This window comes from Lissotriton vulgaris, chromosome 1_2, assembly GCF_964263255.1.
Source record: "Lissotriton vulgaris chromosome 1_2, aLisVul1.2, whole genome shotgun sequence".
Taxonomy (NCBI): Eukaryota; Metazoa; Chordata; class Amphibia; order Caudata; family Salamandridae; genus Lissotriton; species Lissotriton vulgaris.
In genome coordinates, this window is record NC_141686.1 from 314,177,187 (window position 1) to 314,204,256 (window position 27,070).

General features: G+C 53.3%; 1 protein-coding gene across 2 annotated transcripts in view; it reads right to left on the reverse strand.

Annotated features, from left to right (window-relative positions):
* Window positions 1–27,070, reverse strand: part of CNOT12 (CCR4-NOT transcription complex subunit 12) — a 381,414-nt gene that overhangs the window by 212,871 nt on the left and 141,473 nt on the right. The window lies entirely within an intron of this gene.

Genomic DNA, 27,070 nt, shown 5'->3' on the forward strand with positions numbered 1-27,070 from the left:
TTAATGGACAAGGGAGGGGCACCCATGGACGCCATTTTGCTGCCAAAGAGGCTGTGCAATCATAAACTGCTGCCAAGCAGGGTTAGAAACAAGCAAAAGACGAGCTTGAATTGCATGGTTTGCTGTTACTGCAGAGGTGGACCCTGGTCTTTTTAAGGGTGAAGGGCGTGTGGGGTCAGTCACTCATTGGCATCCTGACGTTTCACAGGCTCACAGGTGGGCTCGTCGCCTATGGGCAGGATCCCCTTTCTCATCTGTGTCCTCCATCCTCTCGGCTGCTTTACACTGACAGAATTTTAAAACTGAAAATAAAAAACTTTTGGAGATGAACGCCATTTGCAGTTTGCCGCTGTGATGCTTTGGATACAGGTTGTAAACTAGAGCAGGCCCTGCGAAGACTTCTTACTCAAAATTACAGTTTCCTGTCAAAATGTGGATCAGATTCCTCAATGAGATATGCTGAAAGCTTTGGTTTTTCTTTTTGTCTCTTCTATTTCCTCAACCGGATCCTTGTCTCTGCAGGTCGCTGCATGGAAGTGCAAGAGCTTCAAAGTCACTTTTATCATTTGAGAAGGACGCAAAACACGGGGGAATTAAAACTGCGCTCACGGGACTCGCACCCTTTCCCTTCGGTCCATATTGTAGGGCTCGTGTGTGTCCAACTCTAGACATTCTTTTTATGTCATGCCTGGAAATATTTTATACTTTACTGTATACTCCCGAGAGCATGTGTGGTAACAGACATATATTAAATAGGCAAAGACGTGCTTACTTCACCTGGACATGCCAAGACCGTTTCTGGCTCAAAGATATAGTAAGAACATCTTTTTTAGTTTTTTATGCTCCCAAGTTTCCCAAACTGTAAAATGTTCAATCCACAAACGGGAAACATTGCTTTAACAACAGTCAATAAATGAGAAATGTATTAAAACGACATCCTCTTCCTTTATGAGCTCATCTGAACAGCTGTAAAATGTTCAATCCACAAACGGGAAACATTGCTTTAACAACAGTCAATAAATGAGAAATGTATTAAAACGACATCCTCTTCCTTTATGAGCTCATCTGAACAGAGTGGGGTCTTAAAACACAAGGCACGCCTGGTGCACTGCAGACTGTTGCACATTTTCACAGACAAGAACGAGTTAAATATCTAACTACCCCATGGAATATATAAATAAAGGCTCTTTCGTGGACTCCTCTGGCTCTAGAGGTTTTGCAGTTCCCGGCTATACCGAGCCCCTGCTGCACACCTGCTGATCACTGCCAGACATCGCCTGCAGTTCTAGCGCCTCGACGCCGGACTAGCGCTCATTGCCTGTGTGGTATCGTTTTTTAGGGAATATCACATTGTATTTTATTTTATTTTAAAAGCGCTGCATTGCCTGTCCTGTGTAATTTCGTTTTAGTTTAAATCATATTTTATTTATATTGCGCTGCATTTACTGGGTTTTAGCTGTCCCCTTCTGTGTGTCCGTGCCCCAGTTTCACTTTCCCTCCCTCCATTTGTTGTGCTCGTGGCCCGTGTCTCCTCCCAGCCTCCCAGCTGCCCCTCCCACGCTCCGCCCCCTCCACTATCCATTTAAGTCAGATGGTCCTACGCGCAGCGTCCACGCGCTGCGGCCGTGCCTTAAGGTGCGCCAAAGGTAAGCCCGTCTACGCCCGTCCGCGCCAAGACCGCGCCCAGCGCCAGACCCCCTGGTCCCCGCAAACCCCACCCCTCCCGCATCACATACAATGCAGCTACCCTCTCAGCCCTTAATCCCGGCCGATCACCAAACTGCTACCAAGCCGAATCTGGACGCACCCATGGACCATTCGCCTGCCACTCCTGCAAGTACAACTGCACTAAGAAACCCACCACACCCTCCGATTCCAAACCGCGCTCCGACCCCAACCATCTGAAGTGCATCCTGCTCAACACTCGCTCGGTCCACAGTAACGCCATCGAACTATGGAACCTACTTGACACCACAGCGCCGGACATCGCCTTTCTCACAGAAACCTGGATGAACACATCTTCAGCACCCGAAATCGCCATAGCCAATTCGGACGGTTACAAGATCATCCGAAAAGATCGCACCACCAAACAAACAGGAGGAGGCATCGCCATCGTCCATAAGAACACCATCCGCATCTCTACCAGCTCCGACGAAAACCTCGCTACCGCCGAACACCTCCACTTCCAGATCCACACCGACCCGAAGTCCACACTCAGAGGCACCCTCATCTACAGACCACCAGGACCCCGCGCACAATTCTGCGAAGACATCACTGAATTCGTCACCCCTCACGCCCTCCCCTCCGAGGACTACATCCTGCTAGGAGACATCAACTTCCACCTAGAAAAGAACAATGACAGCAACACCACCACCCTTCTGGACAACCTCGCCAATCTCAGACTCAAACAACTTGTCAACCCCCCCACTCACAACGCAGGGCACACGCTCGACCCAATCTTCACCTCCAGCAAGCATATCTCCTTCGACCACACCACAGCCCACCAATGGACAGACCACAGCTGCGTTCACTTCAGCTACAAAAAGACTACAACCCACAACCTCCCTCAACCAATTCCGCGCAGAAACTGGAACAAAATTACAACCGACCAACTCTTCACATCACTGCAACAAAACCTCCCTGCAAAATCATCGGACCCAAACCTTGCAGCAACCAACCTCACACAATGGATCACCCACAGCGCTGATGAATTAGCACCCTTGAAAAAACAGCAATCCAAACAAATCAACAATAAAGCCCCTTGGTTTAATGAGGACCTCAAAACTCCAAGAAGACCTGCCGCACCCTCGAGAAAGCCTGGAAAAAAGACCGAACCTCTGACAACCAGGCAGCCTTCAAGAACGCCATCCGCAAACACCACCAACTGATCCGATCCACCAAGAAATCAGCACTCAAAGACCAACTCTACAACAACGCCCAAAACAGCAAGGAACTTTTCAACATTGTCAAAGAATTCACCAACCCCCCCGCCGGCACGAACGACATCACCCCCTCCCAAGACCTCTGCGACTCCTTAGCCTCATTCTTCCACAACAAAATCGCAGACATACATAACAGCTTCGCAAATGAGACCGGAATCCAAGCCCCACCACCCTCACCTGAACTTAAACACCCCTCTAACAACCTCTGCGCCTGGAACCCAATCTCCACTGAAGAAACCATCCGTCTGATGAACTCCATCCACTCAGGATCACCAACCGACCCATGTCCCCACCACATTTTCCACAAAGCAGACTCCGTTATCGCACCCCATCTCCGAGATGTCATCAACTGCTCCCTAAACGCTGCCACCTTCCCAGAAAGCTGGAAACACGCCGAACTCAGCGCCCTCCTGAAGAAACCCACAGCAGACCCCACCGAACTCAAGAATTACCGCCCCATCTCACTCCTTCCTTTCCCTGCCAAAGTCATCGAGAAAGCCATCAACAATCAGCTCGCCGCCTTCCTCGAATCCAACAAATCCCTCGACCCTTCACAATCCGGCTTCCGAGCCAAACACAGCACGGAGACCGCCCTCATCGCAGCAACGACGACATTCGAACACTACTGGACAATGGAGAAACAACCGCACTCATCCTACTTGACCTCTCCGCAGCATTCGACACAGTCTGCCATACCGCCCTTATCAAACGCCTTAGCAACGTCGGGATACAAGATAAAGCACTAGACTGGATAGTCTTGTTCCTCGCCGGAAGAACTCAGAGAGTCCGCCTCCCCCCCTTCAGATCAGAGGCCTCCGAAGTCATCTGTGGTGTACCACAAGGATCTTCACTCAGCCCCACCCTCTTCAACGTATACATGAGTCCCCTCGCATCCATCGCACGCAAACACAACCTCAACATCATCTCCTACGCAGATGACACACAGCTCATCCTCTCCCTCACCAACGATCCCAGCACCGCCAAAACCAACCTACACGAAGGAATGAAAGAAGTAGCCGAATGGATGAAAGACAGCCGTCTAAAACTGAACTCGGACAAAACTGAAGTCCTCATCTTAGGCTCATCCCCCTCCGCCTGGGACGATTCTTGGTGGGCACCGGCCCTGGGAAATGCACCCACACCTGCTGACCACGCATGCAACCTGGGTTTCATCCTAGACTCCTCCCTCTCAATGACCAGACAAGTCAACGCCGTCACCTCATCTTGCTTCAACATCCTACGCATGCTTAAAAAAATCTTCCGCTGGATCCCCACAGAAACAAGAAAAACGGTCACCCACGCACTGGTTACCAGCCGACTGGACTACGGAAACACCCTCTACGCCGGAACCACCGCCAAACTCCAGAAAAAACTCCAACGCATCCAAAACGCCTCAGCCAGACTTATACTGGATCTCCCCCGCCGAGCTCACATCTCCGGGCACCTGAAAGACCTCCACTGGCTTCCCGTCAACAAGAGAATAACGTTCCGCCTCCTTACCCACGCACACAAAGCCCTCTACGACCTAGGACCCGACTGCCTCAACACACGCCTGTCCTTTTACACCCCCCCCGCCAACTGCGATCATCCACACAAGCCCTCGCCGCAATCCCACGCATCCATAATTCCACCATGGGAGGAAGATCCTTCTCCTACTTAGCGGCCAAAACCTGGAACTCTCTCCCCACCCATCTCCGCCTTACCCAGAACCACCTCACCTTCAGAAAACAACAAAAAACTTGGATATTCGACAAATAAACTTCCCCTTCCCCCAAGCGCCTTGAGACCCTCTGGGTATATAGGGCGCTATACAAATTTCAAACTTGAACTTGAAACTTGACGAGGGGGGGTTTATGGGGCCTTGTGCAGCAGCAGCTGCAGCACCACACCTCCACCGTGGGCCCATCCTGCAGCGAGGTCAGCGCTCTAGCTCTCGGTCGAACGGCGCCATCTTGGCAGAGAACCATCATGGCGGCCAGGGGTGGTGGCACGTGGGATGTGCATCGATCGAGGCTCGCCTCAGCTTCTGGCTATGTATCTGCACGGGAAGGGTGGACTCGAGTCGGATTCAACCAAACGCAGCCTCCTGGCTCTGAGCAGCAGGGCACTTTACAATTAAGCCTCCATAGTGCAAAGAAAATATCTGGCAACAACTGTAAACACTTGTCTTATTTTCTTACTGCAGTGTATTTGCAACACCACTAGTCACCTCTAATAAGAAACTAGCATTCCTATGTAACACTGTGTTAGGGGTGAGCTGTGGCATCACAGTGCATAGGCCAGAGCCTGAAGACAGGGGGCTGTGCTGGCCTTACAGCCTTGGAACTAGGATCACCTGAAATCACCGGCTGATAAGGAGGCATTTATGGCAGCAGGGCTGGAGTTCATTAAAGGAACGCAGGAATCTGGCTGCAGGTTACCAGCCATTCTGAACAGCGGCTTCCGAAAGCGACACCACACATTCCACATCTATTCCACATCCCTGCAGCCTCAGCATGTATTAAGAAGGAACAGCAGTTCAAAGGCTGCAGAGAGGGCTGGGGGGGGGGGGCTGAGGGGGGGATAATGCTGGTGGCTCGGCACACGTAAGCAGGGCTACCTGCATGCTGGTACACGTTATAAATAAGCTCCCTGTTTTCCATTCTTACTGATTTTGACAGATAAATACAGACAGTATGTTCCTGTCTGTATTTAAACATGGATAAAACATGGATAAAAACTGAAATTGGAATCTTTTTTGGAGCAATTCTAATAGTTGTCAGCCAGGGCTGGCAAGCATAAGGCTGTGCAGATTGACAGGCAAGAGGATTAGAAAAAGAAATGAATTTTAGTAATAGGCTTAAAGAGTAGTAGATATGTACAAGGTTGATACTAATTATGTGTAGGTTTTCATATAAGTGCATTGATTTATCACCTGTGGGTTTTCATATCATTAAAACCTCGAAGGTATTTAAGCATGAGTGCATATTTATCGGTTAAATAAATGTGGAAATATACTATTTTCAGCTTAATTTCTCCACAAAACCCAAAATAAATATGGATAAATACAGATAAAATTAGCAAAAAATAAATATGGATAAATACAGACTGAAAAGTCAAAAATAAAATACCATAAAACTGGGAGCCCTCGTTATAAACTACTATGTGGTTTTCAACGTAACTTGAGTTAACATATTCAGAAAATATTTGTTTGCAACCAATTACAAGTTGTAATGTATGTATGTGTAACGTAATGTATGTGGTCTTGTAAAGCGCACTGCTGCCCTGAGGCGTCGTGGCGCTGTAGACTGCTGGGGAACCCGTCCTGGCTATCCCTGTGAGATGGTCCCTACTGGGTATCTCCAAGGTGAAACCAGGCATCCCTGGCGTATGTGGGGGGCCGTTGTAGAGATGAGGCAAGCTAATGTCCAGAGTTGCCGAGTATGATCCCTAGTTAGAGTAGGCACCGAGGCGAGAATTATCGAGTCCGCTGACCCTGGTCCACGACCCTGCCGCGTCTGGAATTGAACCCTGGTCCCGGGCCGTTCTCTGCTTCCGGGTCTGCCGCCTCTAACCAGTGAGCCACACCACCCAAGTTGTAGATTAGCATACAGTATTTATTTTGTCAGAAAAGGATTCATAAGAAATGAGTAACTTGTTATTAAGCACTTGTCCGTCATGCTTACGAGTCGGACATGATCTGAGAGAGGCATCTGCTCGCAGATTCCTTACCTTTGAATTTCCCAGACTGGATCCTGGGGTGGGATCTTGCCTCTACCAGATCAGGTGTTACCTTTCTTCTATACTGCAGGACAGCCACTGTCAGAGAGCCGTCTGCCCGGTAAACACCAATAGCTTGAAGCTTTTGTGGATTTTTGCTGATGTTGATTCGTGAAGTGTGCTTTACGAGTGTCTGCATCTTATGGGGATACCCTGCCACGTCACTAGTGCGCGTGATACACACCATTCCTCTCCCCAGAGCAGGGCAGATGCTGCAGAGAGCTAGAGAGAGGACTGCAGAGCACCCTCTGGTATTTCTACCCTGTTCTGCATGTGGAGTTGTGAGTGAACCTGGAGCCTGTCTCCTAACACAGGGTCCACAAGGCAGCCTGCTCCTCATTTTATCATCCTGTCAGACTCAGTAGGCTTTCTGCTATAAGACCAGAGCTCCAGGGAGATATGGAGTGTTACCCACCCAGAGGGCTAGGGTCTGTTGGAGTACTAGAGACCACCCACAGTGCGACGGACTGCCTTCATCGTGGGAGACCGCCATCTTCATGGCCCGTCCATGAACGGTTGCTAAGAGCTGAGTTCCAGCACTGGGGAACAGTAGGGAGACAGGCTCTTGTACATGCTGGTGGATGCTATGGCTGGGCCCCCTCACTCGCCTTCAGAGAGCCCAGTGTGTAATGGAAGGTGCTCGCTTGTACCGGGCTCACGAGAGGGGACACGCCCCTGTTGTAGTCACCGTTCAGACTACGAGGCCCCTACCGTTGTAGAGTGACGTCTAAGGTCCGTGGTAGCCAGAGCTTCCTTTGACCTGCCTCTAGCCTTGCACCGCTCTTTAAAGCCCACCTCCCTCGCACCAGAATTCATTGAATCATTATTGTTCAAAAATTAATGTATGACGTTACAACGCATACATTTACAACGCATGCACTTACAACGCAGTTTTTACATCGCAACATCCACTACAACGCATACTACCTTTACAACGCATACCATTACATAGCATACTACCTTTACAACACATACCATTACATAGCATACTACCTTTACAACGCATACCATTACATAGCATACTACCTTTACAACGCATACCATTACATTGCATTTAACCCCTTCACTGCAGGGCCGATTCCCCCTCTGTGCTGGGGGGAGGAGGGCGCGCACAGTGCCCCCCAGGCTCAAAACGGGCTCAGCTCGTCATGACCACGCCCGTTCCTTAGAACGCTCAGCACAGCAGGGGATTTAGCCTCGCGTGTGAGCGTTCTAACTATCATGACGAGCTCAGCTCGTCACTAGCACACGAGAACCGTGGCTCATGACGAGCTGAGCTCGTCATGAGCGTGGGAGGGGAGAAGGTAAGTGTTGGATAGTGTAGGGGTAAAAATTCCCATTCTAACTCCAGGGGGTGCAACAGTAGAGTAAGTGTTGGATAGTGTAGGGGTACTGTAGGAAGGTGGATATCTGACTATGGTTACCCCCAAACTTTTTGCCTGGTGTTTAGCTGGTTTTTGACTTAGTTGGCCTGGGATCCTGCTATTCAGGGCCCCAGGCTGATTGCTCTCTCCTTAAAATGGACTCCATGTACCTTAGGTGCATAACACAATTGGAATTGGTTCACCTTATAGGCCCCTGTAACAGTGTACCATAGGTACCCAGGGCATAGGTGCATCCAAGGCCTACCAGGGGCTGCAGCATGTATTGTGCCACCCCTGGCCTGGCCTCCATATTTGACACAACTGGCTGATCACTCAGCTGGGGTAAGTTGGTGTAATCACCTCTTACTTAGATATAGTATCCCTATATCTACCCTTAAACTGGACACATATGTTCCTATCAGCCACTCCTATGGAAGGCCTCTTCAATCCTGGAGGCAGAGTGCTTGGAAATATGTGAGATGGTGCTCTAGCATGAGCTGTCTGCAGCTGTCGGGAACCACTCCCTAAGCTGTTCCGGGACATTGCCATACCATATACTCTTAAGTGCATTATAATCCTCGCGGTTATATGCTATCTTTGGTTTGGCTTTATCAAAACATGTCGAGTAAGGTGTCATACGAATTGGAATACTATCCCCTCGCCAGTTCTGGCGACGGGGATAGCATTCCACCCTTCTAGAGGGACACGACATGTGTGTAGCCTTAACCCCGGTTAAAGTTAAACAGAGCCTCAGCATCACAAAATGGATGCTGCCACCACAGACACGAGTCTGGCCTCCTGCTGCTGACCGAAACTCGGCAGATGGTGGCCTGGACAAAGGGTTTCCTGCCTTGGGAGGTGCGAGCACCACCCCAGACAGGGTTTTGTGTATTGGGTAGGACAGGGCTGAATAGAATCAGACATGCCCGGGGCACACAAGGTGTCCCCGTGCATAGGCCAGTCCAAACCGGTCCTGGGACTTTCCAGACCCAGGCTTGGCGCGGAACTGGACAAAGGAAAGGGGGTGTAACCGCCCCCCTTCCTGGTTCCTCCCAGAGGAGGGACCTAGTAGGTGATCCACCCCTCAGATTGGGAATAAGAGTGGGAGCAGTGCCATTGCACAGCAGATCATCCTGAATCAACTTGAAATACAGAAGAAGACTGGACTTCGACATTCTGCTGCACAGAAGACTGAAGAGAATCTCCCTTGTGGCCTAGGAGTGGCCACCCTGTGAACACAGGTACCAACCAGCAACTCGACGTCTGCTTTGCCGCCGCCTCCCGCGGGAGCCCGAGCCCAGAGCCCGACAAGAACCAGACTCCCAGACCTCTCAGAGCCCGATCCACAGTCCCTGCAAAGAAGGGACCCGTGGAGGCACCGAGTGACGTGGGACCGGACCTCTTGGAAGACACTCGAAAAGCTGACTGCGCAGCTTCTGAGGCATCCTCGACGTTGTGCTTTGGGGACTGAGAACCCCCACCACCGAGCAGCCCTTGCACCGAAGATCAGCCCTCCAGCATCTCCACGATCTACGTGGGGCCCTTTTGCATTGTGCCACTCGACGCGCCATCCCGGCCACTAGCCACGTGGTCAGCGGCCATCTTGGCGACGAAACCAACGATTTACACAGCAGGTCTGGTTGCTCCAGACCTACCCAAGCTCCTGTGAAAAGGAGCACCCGCTCTGACCTTGCTGGTCCGAGTGAAAAGCATCTTTCACCTTCTGCGTGGCTTGCATTTGCCAAGGCCTGTTTGCTCCGATCAGGTCGCCGACACCGCCAACAGCGAGAAGCCTGCGTGGGACAGCTCGTGACCGACTCCTGGACGTCCTCGACCCCGGGTATCCACGTGGCTGCAGAAAGGAGCTACCCGACAACGCCTGTTTGCACCCGATATCGCCTGGTTCCAATCTGGTTCCACGGTAGTCACTGGCTAGTGACTTTGAACATTGTCCCCTCTGCTTTCAGGTCTTCACAACTTCAGATCCACCCTTGGATCCACCGGAACTCTTTACATCGAGCCGCCTGCAGCATCTTCAGCTCCAAGCACCATCGACCAGCGTGACGAAACCCGACACTACTTCGACCCTGTGCACCCGCTTCCTGTGGGTGAGGTAACTCAGCTCCGCCGGTGCTCCTGCACTGGTACACATCTCAAGGGCCTGTGTCTTAAGTTTCAGCTCCGTAGGTCACTCGGAAGGTTCCTAACTTTCTAACTTTGTACTTTTTACGCACCATAGACTTTGCATTGGAAAGTGCGTGCACTTTGAACACTGCACCCGAGTCCCGCGGGCCTTTCCCGACTTAATCATTGCTAGTCTCGAATAGCTCCAGCGATTCCCAAGGCCCTAGGCCTGTTCCCTTTCCTATTGGTATCTCTTATACCACTTTCTTAGTATATGGTTTAGGTGGCCCCTAGGGCTCATCCATATTGTGCAACTTTTGTGTATTTTAAACTGTCTTGTGATTTAACGCTTGTGCTTCTGTGCTCATAAAGAGTCCAGGGGATTTTATAGTTAATAAATCAATATATATTTTCAATATATATCTGTGTGGTGTCCCTTTCATTTGGTATTCAAGGGGGTTGTGTATGGTATAACAGCTGGCTTCACATGCCTTTCAGAGTTTAGCCTAAGACTGCTTTGTCCACGTTACCACTAGGATAACTGGTCTACAAGGTTGAATTACAACCATCATCATAAGGGTTGCTTGGCATGGTACAAAGTGATCACTAAGAATTAGTGAGCATTATATACCAGGCCAACTTCTCACATTGGTGGCAGCGGTTTGGGATCTGAGCTTGCTGTTGTTTTACCATTACAATCTTTGAGATTATCATTTGAAAGATCATACAGGTACCTGCTAGGTACATATAAAACAAGACTAGTATACATAAGTTCTACTGAACTTAGTTGTTGTAGAGTAAAGGGAGTAGCACACCCTAGCTACAACTACTAGATAGGTTTAGTAGGTAAACACCAGTGTAGATAGATTGCAACACATCCACCCACACTAGAGCAATGTCTGGAGCAGAGGGTTCCACTGGGAACATCCCTGTTGAGAGTGACCCTCCAAGGGCACCATCCAAATGTGCTATTTTTTCCTTTAAGGAATTAAGACAGCTTTGTGTCTTAAGGGGTCTGAAGACAGGGCCATCCCCTACTACAGACCACCTAAGAGAGCTCTTAGACCAGTCGAACCCACGCCTCCGGAGAGACTGGAGCCTCAATCCAGAAGGATAAAGACAGGTCCTTTGATACAAGAAACCGGAGTAAGATTGTGCCCCCCTACAAAGCTGGGGATGATATCCACAAATGGATGACTGCACTTGAGAGAGCCTGCATGGTACAGCAGATCCCTCAGGAGCAGTGGGCAGCAATCTTGTGGCTCTCCTTTGAAGGTAGAGGCAGAGACAGACTCCTCACAGTTAGTGATGAGGATTCTAGAAACTACATGGTCCTGAAGAGTGCTCTGATTGATGGGTTAGGCTTAACCACTGAACAGTACAGGTTAATGTTCAGAGATACCCAGAAGACACAGACTCAGGACTGGTCTGAATTTGTTGAGGGTGCCACTAAGGCTCTGGAGGGATGGTTGCTGGGAAGTAAGGTTACTGACTATACAGGATTTTATAATTTAATTATGAGAGAGCAAATCTTAAGTAATTGTCAAAATCAGCTTCTACATCAGCACCTGGTTGACTCTGATCTGACCTCCCCACAAGAATTGGGTAGGAGGGCAGACAAATGGGTCAGAACCAGGATCAGGCCTAAGAACCAGGGTGGTGACCAAAGGAAAGAGACTACCAAGCCTCAAGAGAAGGGTGGGGATAAAAGTAAGGAAAAGACTTCCCCAGGGCCCCAAAACTCCAAGAATGGGGGTGGGTCCCAAGACACTTCTACAGCCCAGAAAAAGCCTTATTGTCATACCTGTAAACAGGTGGGGCATTACAAAACAGATAGCCGTTGTCCCAAGAATGGCAATAAGGAGAATATACCTCCAGGTAAGGCTCCAACACCTCCTGTCACTGTTAGCAGTGGTCCCCCAGGTGGTGGGAGCACCCCCAAGAATTTGGGTGGGTTTACTTTTGGAGGACAGGTGGACTCTGGCCTATCCAGGTCCCCTAACTCAGATACTCTTGTCTATGAGACTAGCATGGGGTTTGCCAATTTCACTGCTTGCCCAAACACTTTGAGCAAGTATACACAGGAGCCCCTCATCAATGGTTTGAAAGTTTAGGCCTTCAGAGACACAGGGGCTAGCATCACCATGGCGGCTGAATGTCTAGTCCCCTCAAGGCAACTTTTACCTGATGCCAAATATCAGGTCACAAACATTGATGGCATAGAAACCAATCATCCCATGGCAGTAGTCAATCTTAGCTGGGGAGGTGTCACTGGCCCAAAGAGAGTGGCAGTGTCAGCAAACTTGCCTGTAGATTGCCTACTGGGTAATGATTTGGAAATCTCAGCCTGGGCTGAGGTTGAACAGCAAACCCATTCTAGGATGGTAACTCTCCATGGAAAGGTTAGTGGGGCTGTGATGGCTACAGCCCCAATCCAAGATGTCCTTCCTGAAAAGGTTGGGAGGGCTGAGCAAACCTCAGCCCCATCTTTAGCTAATTTCCCTCCTGAAAAGAGTAGCAGGGCTGTACTGGTAACAGCCCATACCCAAACTGAGTCTCCTCCTGAAAAGGTTGGTGGGGCTGGGATGGCCACAGCCCAAACTCAAACTGATACATGGGTAGTGAAGCCTGAAATGATGGATCACTCAACCCAAACAGAGAGCGTGGAGGAGGAAGAGAAATCTCCCTCCCACCAGACATTAGGACAGGATCAGCCTCCTCAGGGAACTGATCTTACCCCTGAAGAAGGAACTGTCTCAGAGGTTGTTAGGCCTGGCCTGACAGAGCCTCTGATGGCAGTGGACCCTTCTCAGGTGGGACCCAGTCTGGAGCAGGTAACCTGCCCCTCTCTACCTTGCCTTACTCAGCCCAGGGCTGCGGAGGACAAGAAGGACAGTGAACCCCAAAGGGCCCCCTGTCAAATAAAACACCCCCCATCAACAGATTAGGGGCACCGAAGCTAGTAGCCCTAGTGAGGTGCAAACTTTAAAAACTCCTGAGGGATCCCCCTTAAAGGTAGTTAGGGACCTCCCCCAGATGGATATTGTTGGGCACAGCCAAACCTGGGACCCTAAGGGCCCAAACCTGAACTGTCCCTCCAGTAAGCCAAACAGAGGGACTCAGCCTCCAGCTTTAGGTAGCCAGAGGTTGACCCTGAGAGCACAGTGCAACTCAGTCAAAGAAAGAAAGGCACACATGGTGGAGAGTGATTGGAGGAAGCTGAGTCCTACAGAGGAATCTCACTTCAGTACTCCATCCCAACACCAGCCTTTAACTTTGCAAAGACACACCACAGGTAGAGATTCCCTATGGTGGAGACCCTCAGATACCCTTAGGGTGAGGGATTGCTTAGTGGACCATGAGACAGGGGGTAACCAAGCCAGAGCTGGTCCTTCCTTATATGGCCACTTAGGCAATATAGGCTTACCTGGTCAAGGATAGCCTTATCTCCTTTCGTTTGGGGGGGGGGGGTTATGTAGGAAGGTGGATATCTGACTATGGTTACCCCCAAACTTTTTGCCTGGTGTTTAGCTGGTTTTTGACTTAGTTGGCCTGGGATCCTGCTATTCAGGGCCCCAGGCTGATTGCTCTCTCCTTAAAATGGACTCCATGTACCTTAGGTGCATAACACAATTGGAATCGGTTCACCTTATAGGCCCCTGTAACAGTGTACCATAGGTACCCAGGGCATAGGTGCATCCAAGGCCTACCAGGGGCTGCAGCATGTATTGTGCCACCCCTGGCCTGGCCTCCATATTTGACACAACTGGCTGATCACTCAGCTGGGGTAAGTTGGTGTAATCACCTCTTACTTAGATATAGTATCCCTATATCTACCCTTAAACTGGACACATATGTTCCTATCAGCCACTCCTATGGAAGGCCTCTTCAATCCTGGAGGCAGAGTGCTTGGAAATATGTGAGATGGTGCTCTAGCATGAGCTGAGCCTGTCTGCAGCTGTCGGGAACCACTCCCTAAGCTGTTCCGGGATATTGCCATACCATATACTCTTAAGTGCATTATAATCCTCGCGGTTATATGCTATCTTTGGTTTGGCTTTATCAAAACATGTCGAGTAAGGTGTCATACGAATTGGAATACTATCCCCTCGCCAGTTCTGGCGACGGGGATAGCATTCCACCTGTTGGACAGCCCACATTAAGGGCTTGCTCCCTCCCCGCATGACAGGGCCCGTGCCCCGGCCCTCCAGAGGTGGTACCCACAGAAGCAACCCGCACCCCTTCCCCTACGGGACTCCTGCCCCCGGACATCGCTGTATCATGGGGCCGAGCCACTACCAGCTCCATCGCCCGGCCCGGCCGCCATCTTGGACACTGCACCACGAGGCCGCGTGGCCTCGACTCGACCCCAACCCTGGGCCTGGACAGGCCCCGACATCCCGGCACCACCACCCTCCCAGGAGGTGAACGGACCACTTGGCAGGTCAATGGGAGAAAGAAGTGTCGATGGCTCTCCCCCGCCAGGTGCCGATCGCCCCCAGCTCCCCCGGGCGCTGGCTCCACCCCCCTGCTGGGTGTCTGGACTCCCTCATCCCGGACCTCCCGACCTCCAAGTGCGAGGGTCCGGACATCAAAGGGCGCCAGACCTATAACTGGGGCAGCTCCAGAGCAGGAAGGCAGTTGTATCCTGGAGTCGAGAGACACCGTGAAGAACTCATCCTTGACGGGCTACTGGTGCTGCCATAGCCCTGCCTTGTGAACTATCGTCCTGCCTGCTGGCGCTGCCGCAACCTTCTGCACCCTTCATCCTCGTCGGGACCTGCTGGCGCTGCCGCGGACCGTTGTAACTACCACCTTCACCGGGACCTGCTGGCGCCGCCGCGGACCGTCGCTACCTACGATCATCTCGGGACCTGCCGGCGCTGCCGCGGCCCGTCCACCTAGAACGCCGAGCTCGAGGATTGTGAGCTATCCATCATATCATCGTATCTACCAGATTGGTAACAAGACTGTCCCGCTACCCCCTTCCCCATCCAAGAGACTAGAATTGAGGGGACCCCTGAGTCCTGACCTCCTTGTACCATTCTACCGTACCTAAAGATTGCTTATAAAGAACGTTAAACCTTATCTTTGTGTGGTGTACCTCTGTGGGGGGGAAGTTACTCGTCTGTACGATCGCTGGAGACGGCTCTCCCCGGAGACCTCTCCCCTTGTCCTCGGCCGACCCTCCAGGTCCGTCTAACATTGGTGGCCAGCGGCGCGATCCGAATCAACGCGTAATCGTACAGAGAGTAGCTCACCCCACGACTAAACCACAATGACAACCAAAGAGAGCGGATCCACCGAGAAATTCCAGATAGAGAAATTGGAAGAGTACAGCCATCGTGAGTTGAAACAATTTTGCATTGAACTAGGCATTGCTACCACCGGTCTGAGCACTAAAGACGATTTCAAGCACGCCATTGAGTCTTGGGCAGAAACCGGGGCCGTCAGACACCCGGACCAAAACATTGCAGCATCAAAAAGGAACATCACGGCTCCCGAGGAGAGAAGCACGGGTCTCTCGCAGGAAGAGATCCAAGAGAGAGAAAAAAAGCAGACTACATGAGTTAGAAATGGCACGGCTCAAAATGGACGGTGAACTAAAATTAGCCGAACAAAAACTGAACCTAGAACATCTGCGGCTCCGAGAAGAACGGGAAGAAAAACAGAGGCAAAGAGAACTCGAAGAAAAGAGACTAGCGTACGAACACGAGCGCAAACTGGCAGAATTAGACCTACGGAAGCAAAACAAAGATCTGGGGGTGCCCGAGCAACCGCGCACCCCAGGAGCGACAGAAAAAAAGGTCCACATCCCCAAGGATGTCGTCCGAGAGTATTTTCGAGACGACGACATACAACAGTGGTTCAAGGCCTACGAGATCGCCATGACCTCCCGTTCGTCAATGAAGGCCGCGATGCCCTGTTACAGCTCCCCGACCATCTGATGACATCCTATGACCACATGAAGGCTGCCCTCCTCACTCGATATGGGCTCACACCCGAAATGTACCGCCAGAGGTTCCGAGACTGCACCCGGATCCCGGGTACAACTTGGGTGGAATATGTAAACTATTTCAGCCGAGCCTTCGAGGGTTGGATCAAGGGGAGCCATGTAACGACCTACGAGCAACTTTTTAATCTCATGGTGTGGGAGCACCTCTCCAACAACTGCTTCGTCGAGCTCAGGCAGCACCTCCTCGACAGTAAATTGACTGATCCACGGCAGCTCGCCGCCGAGGCTGACCGATGGGAGAGCACCCGAGTAGGCCGGAGTGGGCCGCACGAACAGAACAGGAACAACCAAGGTCAGCACCGTCCCCGAGGAGGAGGAGGAGGCCAGGGACGGGGAAGAGACACCGCCCCGGCCGCTCCCGCTACCAGCACCCCGCCCCCGGCCAGCCGGGGCAACCCCCCGATGCGCCTGGGGTTCCGAGCCAATGTCACGTGTCACCGATGCCAGCGAGTCGGCCACTACGCCAATGACCCGAACTGTCCACAGAACCAGACTCCGAGGCCCCGCCAGGTAGCTGCCGCCGCCCTGGGGGGAGAGCAAATCTCCGAAGAACAGGAAGAATGCGAGCACGAACAACAAGAGTGGGAACCGGCCGCCATGGTTCTAGCGTGCCTAGGGGGAAGAGACATGATCCCGCGGGCTCCCCTACCCGCCAACACCAGAAAATACAGTCAGTGGGTGAACATTAATGGGCGCAGGGCCGAAGCACTACGTGACACGGGGGCCAGTGTGACGGCCGTCCGCTGTCACCTGGTGACCCCAGAACAGATCCTGCCGAACATCCTCTGCCCCGTCCGTTCAGCCGACAATTCCGAGAGTCTGTGTCGGATGGCCTGCGTCCCCTTCGAATGGGGAGGAGTCTCCGGCATGTTGAAGGTGACGGTCCGAGATGATGCCCCCGTGGACTGTCTCCTGGGGAATGATCTGGAGAGTTCCCCATGGGCCGCCGTGGAAAGAAGAGAACACCTGGGGATGTTGGACCTCCCGGATTGGGCATGCGTAACCACCCGGTCCATGGCCGCCCGTGCCATCTCCCGACCTCAGGAACCAGAATGGCCAGCACCTCCTCACCCGGTCGCTCCAGTGGAGGACACCGACCACACCAACCCCCCTGAGCAAACCCCCGAAGGGCCCGCTCAGCTCCAGGACCTTCCCGACCTGGCTCAGTGGCGTCAAGAAGGGGGGCCCACCCAGGAGCAGTTCCGTCAAGAGCAGAAGACCTGTCCCTCCCTCGAGGGACTGCGACAGCAAGCCCTCGCCCAGAGCGCGGGAGACACAGCCGGAGCCCATTGGATCTATTGGGACAACGACCTGTTGTATAGTGAACAGAGAATCGCGGAGTTAGGGGCCAGTCGAGTGTTGGTGGTGCCCCTCCGTTTTAGAGACTTCTTGTTGAATTTGGCCCACGATGTCCCTCTGGCTGGACACCTGGGACAGGACAAAACCTACAGTCGCCTGGTGATCCACTTTTTCTGGCCAAAGATGAGAAACGACGTCCTCAACCACTGCCGGTCCTGCCCCACGTGAAAGGCCAGCGGGAAGAGCGGCCACAAACTCAAAGCCCCTCTGCAACCCTTCCCAGTTGTCACCACCCCGTTCGAGAGGGTGGGAATAGACATTGTGGGGCCCCTGGACCCCCGAACAGCACAAGGACATCGGTTCATCCTGATACTGGTGGACCACGCCACCCGCTACCCCGAGGCTGTTCCCCTGCGAACTGTAACAGCCCCGGTGGTCGGCCGGGCCTTAATGGGGATCTTCTCCCGGGTGGGCTTCCCCCGAGAAGTCGTCAGCGACAGAGGCACAAACTTTATTTCAAAATATATGAAATCCCTCTGGCAACAGTGCAGGGTCACCTACCGATTCACGACCCCCTATCACCCTCAAGGGAACGGACTAGTCGAGCGGTTCAACCGCACGCTCAAGGGAATGATCGGGGGGTTGGAAGAGCCCCTCCGTCGCCAGTGGGATGTGCTACTCCCGTGCCTCCTCTTCGCCTATCGAGAAGTCCCCCAGAAGTCACTCGGCTTCAGCCCTTTCGAACTCTTGTACGGACACCCTGTTCGAGGGCCCCTCCGCCTAGTCAAAGAAGGTTGGGAGATGGCCCCCCTGAAGACCCCTCCAGACGTCTTCAAGTACCTCCTGACCCTACGCAATCAGACCAGGCGATTCAGAGAAATGGCAAAAGCGAATCTTGAGGCCAGTCAGGAGGACATGAAGAAATGGTACGATCAAAATGCCTCCTCCATCGAATTCGAACCTGGCCAACGAGTGTGGGTGATGTCCCCCACCGAACCGTGTGCCTTGCAGGACAAGTGGACGGGGCCCTTCAAAGTGGTCGAGCGCAAGAGCCCCGTCACCTATCTCATCGATATGGAATCTCCTCGGAACCCCCTCCGGGTCCTCCACACCAACAGACTCAAACCCCACTTTGTGCGCTCGGAGCTCAGCCTCCTGATGGCTACAGACAGTGGCGCGGAAGAAGACTCCGAGCCTCTCCCTGATCTCCTAAAGACCCGTGAGAGAGATGGATCCGCAGACGGGGTCCGACTCTCAGATGCCCTCACCCCGGAACAGCGCCAAGACTGCCGGGACCTCCTGCTGCAATTTGCGACCCTGTTTTCCCTCACCCCAGGGGTCACCCCCTGGTGCTTGCACGACGTGGACACTGGGGACAGTCCCCCTATCAGACATCGGGCGTACCGCGTACCAGATCGGGTACGTGCCTGCATCCAAGAAGAAGTGTCAAAGATGCTCACGCTTGGGGTCATCGAGCCCTCGGACAGCCCCTGGGCCAGCCCGGTCGTGCTGGTCCCCAAAGCTGCTGCCCCCGGCACCACTCCTGAGCTCCGATTCTGCGTCGACTATCGGGGCCTGAACGCTGTCACCAGAACCGACGCTCATCCCATCCCCCGAGCAGATGAACTGATTGACCGCATGGGGGCTGCCCGCTACCTCAGCATCTTCGACCTGACAGCGGGCTACTGGCAGATCGGTCTCACACCCCGGGCTCAAGAACGATCCGCCTTTTCCACCCCCGATGGCCACTACCACTTCAAAGTCATGCCATTCGGCATGAAGAACGCTCCAGCTACTTTTCAGCGACTGGTGAACCAGGTATTGGCGGGACTCGAGGAGTTCAGCGCTGCCTACCTGGACGATATCGCTGTGTACAGCCGCCACTGGTCAGACCACCTCCGCCACCTCCGAGAGGTCCTGCAGGCCCTCCAACAGGCCGGCCTCACAATCAAGGCCAGCAAGTGCCAACTTGGTCAGGGGTCCGTGACCTATCTCGGACACCAAGTGGGAAGCGGTCTGGTGGCCCCTCTTCAACTCAAGATCGCTGCCATCCAGTGCTGGCAACCTCCAGTCACGCAAACCGAGGTCCGAGCCTTCTTGGGGCTCACCGGCTACTACCGGCGGTTTGTGAGGGACTATGGCAGCATTGAGGGGCCCCTCACAGAACTCACATCCAAAAACCACCCGAAGAAGGTCAACTGGACTCCAGACTGTCAAGCGGCCTTCGAGAAGTTGAAGGCCGCCATGTGCACTGCCCCTGTGCTCCAGGCCCCCGACTACAGCCGGGAATTCATCGTACAAACAGATGCCTCCGACCATGGCATCGGGGCGGTCCTCTCCCAGTTGAACCCCGAAGGACTTGACCAACCGGTGGCCTTCATCAGCAGACGCCTACTGGTCCGAGAACAGGGCTGGAGCACCATCGAGAGGGAGGCCTTCGCAGTAGTATGGGCCCTCAAGAAGCTCCGGCCCTATCTCTTCGGTAACCACTTCCGGGTGCAAACAGATCATCGGCCCCTGCAGTGGCTAATGCAGATGCGGGGGGAAAATCCCAAACTACTGCGTTGGTCCATCTCCCTGCAGGGGATGGACTTCACTGTGGAACACCGACCTGGCCAAGACCACGCTAACGCGGATGGCCTGTCACGCTTTTTCCGCCTCGACGAGGAGAGTCCCCAAGAGGATGGGTGACTCTCCCCGCCTTCAGCTGGGGGGGACGCATGTTGGACAGGCCACATGAAGGGCTTGCTCCCTCCCCGCATGACAGGGCCCAAGCCCCGGCCCTCCAGAGGTGGTACCCACAGAAGCAACCCGCACCCCTTCCGCTACGGGACTCCTGCCCCCGGACATCGCTGTATCATGGGGCCGAGCCACTACCAGCTCCATCGCCCGGCCCGGCCGCCATCTTGGACACTGCACCACGAGGCCGCGTGGCCTCGACTCGACCCCAACCCTGGGCCTGGCCAGGCCCCGACATCCTGGCACCACCACCCTCCCACCCTTCTAGAGGGACACGACATGTGTGTAGCCTTAACCCCGGTTAAAGTTAAACAGAGCCTCAGCATCACAAAATGGATGCTGCCACCACAGACACGAGTCTGGCCTCCTGCTGCTGACCGAAACTCGGCAGATGGTGGCCTGGACAAAGGGTTTCCTGCCTTGGGAGGTGCGAGCACCACCCCAGACAGGGTTTTGTGTATTGGGTAGGACAGGGCTGAATAGAATCAGACATGCCCGGGGCACACAAGGTGTCCCCGTGCATAGGCCAGTCCAAACCGGTCCTGGGACTTTCCAGACCCAGGCTTGGCGCGGAACTGGACAAAGGAAAGGGGGTGTAACCGCCCCCCTTCCTGGTTCCTCCCAGAGGAGGGACCTAGTAGGTGATCCACCCCTCAGATTGGGAATAAGAGTGGGAGCAGTGCCATTGCACAGCAGATCATCCTGAATCAACTTGAAATACAGAAGAAGACTGGACTTCGACATTCTGCTGCACAGAAGACTGAATGTATGTATGTATGTATTGGCATTTATATAGCGCACTACTTACCCGTAGGGTCCCAAGGCGCTTCGACCGCTGCGAAACCCTTCCTGGCTTCCCTGAGAGATGGTCCCTTAATGGGTATCTCCAGGGTGAGACCAGGCATCCCCGGCGGTCTGGTGGGGCCGTTAGTGAAGATGAGGCAAGCTAATGCCCAGAGTTGCCGAGTGTGATCGCTGATCAGAGTGGGCACCGAGGCGAGAGAATTATCAAGTCCGCTGACCCTGGTCCAGAAACCTGCCGCGCCGGGAATCGAACCCTGGTCCCGGGCCGTCCTCTGCTCTCGGGTCTGCCGCCTCTAACCAGTGAGCCACACTACTCCCTTGTGGCCTAGGAGTGGCCACCCTGTGAACACAGGTACCAACCAGCAACTCGACGTCTGCTTTGCCGCCGCCTCCCGCCGGAGCCCGAGCCCAGAGCCCGACAAGAACCAGACTCCCAGACCTCTCAGAGCCCGATCCACAGTCCCTGCAAAGAAGGGACCCGTGGAGGCACCGAGTGACGTGGGATCGGACCTCTTGGAAGACACTCGAAAAGCTGACTGCGCAGCTTCTGAGGCATCCTCGACGTTGTGCTTTGGGGACTGAGAACCCCCACCACCGAGCAGCTCTTGCACCGAAGATCAGCCCTCCAGCATCTCCACGATCTGCGTGGGGCCCTTTTGCATTGTGCCACTCGACGCGCCATCCCGGCCACTAGCCACGTGGTCAGCGGCCATCTTGGCGACGAAACTAACGATTTACACAGCAGGTCTGGTTGCTCCAGACCTACCCAAGCTCCTGTGAAAAGGAGCACCCGCTCTGACCTTGCTGGTCCGAGTGAAAAGCATCTTTCACCTTCTGCGTGGCTTGCATTTGCCAAGGCCTGTTTGCTCCGATCAGGTCGCCGACACCGCCAACAGCGAGAAGCCTGCGTGGGACAGCTCGTGACCGACTCCTGGACGTCCTCGACCCCGGGTATCCACGTGGCTGCAGAAAGGAGCTACCCGACAACGCCTGTTTGCACCCGACATCGCCTGGTTCCAATCTGGTTCCACGGTAGTCACTGGCTAGTGACTTTGAACATTGTCCCCTCTGCTTTCAGGTCTTCACAACTTCAGATCCACCCTTGGATCCACCGGAACTCTTCACATCGAGCCGCCTGCAGCATCTTCAGCTCCAAGCACCATCGACCAGCGTGACGAAACCCGACACTACTTCGACCCTGTGCACCCGCTTCCTGTGGGTGAGGTAACTCAGCTCCGCCGGTGCTCCTGCACTGGTACACATCTCAAGGGCCTGTGTCTTAAGTTTCAGCTCCGTAGGTCACTCGGAAGGTTCCTAACTTTCTAACTTTGTACTTTTTACGCACCATAGACTTTGCATTGGAAAGTGCGTGCACTTTGAACACTGCACCCGAGTCCCGCGGGCCTTTCCCGACTTAATCATTGCTAGTCTTGAATAGCTCCAGCGATTCCCAAGGCCCTAGGCCTGTTCCCTTTCCTATTGGTATCTCTTATACCACTTTCTTAGTATATGGTTTAGGTGGCCCCTAGGGCTCATCCATATTGTGCAACTTTTGTGTATTTTAAACTGTCTTGTGATTTAACGCTTGTGCTTCTGTGCTCATAAAGAGTCCAGGGGATTTTATAGTTAATAAATCAATATATATCTGTGTGGTGTCCCTTTCATTTGGTATTCAAGGGGGTTGTGTATGGTATAACAGCTGGCTTCACGTGCCTTTCAGAGTTTAGCCTAAGACTGCTTTGTCCACGTTACCACTAGGATAACTGGTCTACAGGGTTGAATTACAACCATCATCATAAGGGTTGCTTGGCATGGTACAAAGTGATCACTAAGAATTAGTGAGCATTATATACCAGGCCAACTTCTCACAGGTACTATGCGTTGTAATGGTATGCGTTGTAATGTTCTGCGTTGTAGTGACATGCGATGTAGTGTCATGCGTTGTAATGGTATGCGTTGTAATGCCTGCGTTATAGTGACATGCGTTGTAAAGGATGTTATGATGGAGTGACTGCGTTGTAAGTGTAGTGCGATTTAATGACTGCGTTGTATAGGTTGTTTCCCTTCAAAAGCTGGAGGCTTCAGAGAAAAGCCTTCCTCAGCTCAACACGACTGTGACATTCAGTGCCACCAGTGGCAGTGTGCGTCAGTACTGCATCACTGCATCCAGTTCTGCACCTGATGATGGTGAGAGGCCTGTGAGCCAGTGCCTTGCATAGTCACCCGCTGTCCATCGCCCACTGACGGTGAGAGGCCCATGAGGTTGTATACTGCGGTGAGAGGCCCGTGTGGGAGTCCACGAGGAGGTTGAGTCTGCCCTGGTGGTACTGTCCTGCCAGGTTGGGCAGAGGTTGCCGATGATGACGCCTGACACACTTCTGAGTGTGAGGCTTCCTCTTCCGTAAGGATGGCCTTCCCTTCAGCACAGGAATTCTGTGGTCATCCAAGTTGGAATTTCATTTACCCTGTTCCAGGTGGCAATGCACCATCAGGCATTCCACTTATGGCTGCCGCACCTATTTGTGTTAGCTGTATCCTACATAGTCACCCACTGTTTTATCCTATAGTCACCCACTGTCCCACAGGCAGTGATGGTGAGAGGCCCGTGTGGTTGTATCCTGCATACTCACTCACTGTCCCAAACGCAGTGATGGTGAGAGGCCAGTGTGGTTGTATCCTGCATACTCACTCACTGACCCACCCGCAGTGATGGTGAGAGGCCAGTATGGTTGTATCCTGCATTCTCACTCACTGTCCCACACGCAGTGATGGTGAGAGGCCAGTGTGGTTGTATCCTGCATACTCACTCACTGACCCACCCGCAGTGATGGTGAGAGGCCAGTGTGGTTGTATCCTGCATTCCCACTCACTGTCCCACAGGCAGTGATGGTGAGAGGTCCGTGTGGTTGTATCCTGCATACTCACTCACTGTCCCAAAAGCAGTGATGGTGAGAGGCCAGTGTGGTTGTATCCTGCATACTCACTCACTGTCCCACACGCAGTGATGGGGAGACGCCAGTGTGGTTGTATCCTGCATTCTCACTCACTGTCCCACACGCAGTGATGGTGAGAGGCCAGTGTGGTTGTATCCTGCATACTCACTCACTGTCCCACACGCAGTGATGGTGAGAGGCCAGTGTGGTTGTATCCTGCATACTCACTCACTGTCCCACACGCAGTGATGGTGAGAGGCCAGTGTGGTTGTATCCTGCATACTCACTCACTGTCCCACACGCAGTGATGGTGGGAGGCCAGTGTGGTTGTATCCTGCATAGTAACTCACTGTCCCACACGCAGTGATGGTGGGAGGCCAGTGTGGTTGTGACCTGCATACTCACTCACTGTCCTATGCGCAGTGATGGTGGGAGGCCAGTGTGGTTGTATCCTGCATACTCACTCACTGTCCCACACGCAGTGATGGTGAGAGGCCCGTGTGGTTGTATCATGCATACTCACTCACTGTCCCACACGCAGTGATGGTGGGAGGCCAGTGTGGTTGTATCCTGCATAGTAACTCACTGTCCCACACGCAGTGATGGTGGGAGGCCAGTGTGGTTGTATCCTGCATACTCACTCACTGTCCCACACGCAGTGATGGTGAGAGGCCAGTGTGGTTGTATCCTGCATAGTAACTCACTGTCCCACACGCAGTGGTGGTGGGAGGCCAGTGTGGTTGTATCCTGCATAGTAACTCACTGTCCCACACGCAGTGATGGTGGGAGGCCAGTGTGGTTGTATCCTGCATACTCACTCACTGTCCTATGCGCAGTGATGGTGAGAGGCCAGTGTGGTTGTATCCTGCATACTCACTCACTGTCCCAAACGCAGTGACGGTGAGAGGCCAGTGTGGTTGTATCCTGCATACTCACTCACTGACCCACCCGCAGTGATGGTGAGAGGCCAGTGTGGTTGTATCCTGCATTCTCACTCACTGTCCCACAGGCAGTGATGGTGAGAGGCCCGTGTGGTTGTATCCTGCATACTCACTCACTGTCCCAAACGCAGTGATGGTGAGAGGCCAGTGTGGTTGTATCCCGCATACTCACTCACTGTCCCACACGCAGTGATGGTGAGAGGCCAGTGTGGTTGTATCCTGCATAGTAACTCACTGTCCCACACGCAGTGGTGGTGGGAGGCCAGTGTGGTTGTATCCTGCATAGTAACTCACTGTCCCAAACGCAGTGATGGTGGGAGGCCAGTGTGGTTGTATCCTGCATACTAACTCACTGTCCTATGCGCAGTGATGGTGAGAGGTCAGTGTGGTTGTATCCTGCATACTCACTCACTGTCCTATGCGCAGTGATGGTGGGAGGCCAGTGTGGTTGTATCCTGCATACTCACTCACTGTCCCAAACGCAGTGATGGTGAGAGGCCAGTGTGGTTGTATCCTGCATACTCACTCACTGACCCACCCGCAGTGATGGTGAGAGGCCAGTGTGGTTGTATCCTGCATTCTCACTCACTGTCCCACACGCAGTGATGGTGAGAGGCCAGTGTGGTTGTATCCTGCATTCTCACTCACTGTCCCACACGCAGTGATGGTGAGAGGCCAGTGTGGTTGTATCCTGCATAGTAACTCACTGTCCCACACGCAGTGGTGGTGAGAGGTCCGTGTGGTTGTATCCTGCATAGTAACTCACTGTCCCACACGCAGTGATGGTGGGAGGCCAGTGTGGTTGTATCCTGCATACTCACTCACTGTCCCACACGCAGTGATGGTGGGAGGCCAGTGTGGTTGTATCCTGCATAGTAACTCACTGTCCCACACGCAGTGGTGGTGAGAGGTCCGTGTGGTTGTATCCTGCATAGTAACTCACTGTCCCACACGCAGTGATGGTGGGAGGCCCGTGTGGTTGTATCCTGCATACTCACTCACTGTCCCACACGCAGTGATGGTGGGAGGCCAGTGTGGTTGTATCCTGCATACTCACTCACTGTCCCACACGCAGTGATGGTGAGAGGCCAGTGTGGTTGTATCCTGCATACTCACTCACTGTCCTATGCGCAGTGATGGTGGGAGGCCAGTGTGGTTGTATCCTGCATACTAACTCACTGTCCTATGCGCAGTGATGGTGAGAGGTCAGTGTGGCTGCATCCTGCATACTCACTCACTGTCCTATGCGCAGTGATGGTGGGAGGCCAGTGTCGTTGTATCCTGCATACTCACTCACTGTCCTATGCCCAGTGATGGTGAGAGGCCCGTGTGGCTGTATCCTGCATATTCACTCACTGTCCCACACGCAGTGATGGTGAGAGGCCCGTGTGGTTGTATCCTGCATACTCACTCACTGTCCCACACGCAGTGATGGTGAGAGGCCCGTGTGGTTGTATCCTGCATACTCACTCACTGTCCCACACGCAGTGATGGTGAGAGGCCAGTGTGGTTGTATCCTGCATACTCACTCACTGTCCCACACGCAGTGATGGTGAGAGGCCCGTGTGGTTGTATCCTGCATACTCACTCACTGTCCCACACGCAGTGATGGTGAGAGGCCAGTGTGGTTGTATCCTGCATACTCACTCACTGTCCCACACGCAGTGATGGTGAGAGGCCTGTGTGGTTGTATCCTGCATACTCACTCACTGTCCCACACGCAGTGATGGTGAGAGGCCCGTGTGGTTGTATCCTGCATAGTAACTCACTGTCCCACACGCAGTGGTGGTGGGAGGCCAGTGTGGTTGTATCCTGCATACTCACTCACTGTCCCACACGCAGTGATGGTGAGAGGCCAGTGTGGTTGTATCCTGCATACTCACTCACTGTCCCACATGCAGTGATGGTGGGAGGCCAGTGTGGTTGTGTCCTGCATACTCACTCACTGTCCCACACGCAGTGATGGTGAGAGGCCAGTGTGGTTGTATCCTGCATACTCACTCACTGTCCCACACGCAGTGATGGTGGGAGGCCAGTGTGGTTGTATCCTGCATAGTAACTCACTGTCCCACACGCAGTGATGGTGGGAGGCCAGTGTGGTTGTATCCTGCATACTCACTCACTGTCCTATGCGCAGTGATGGTGGGAG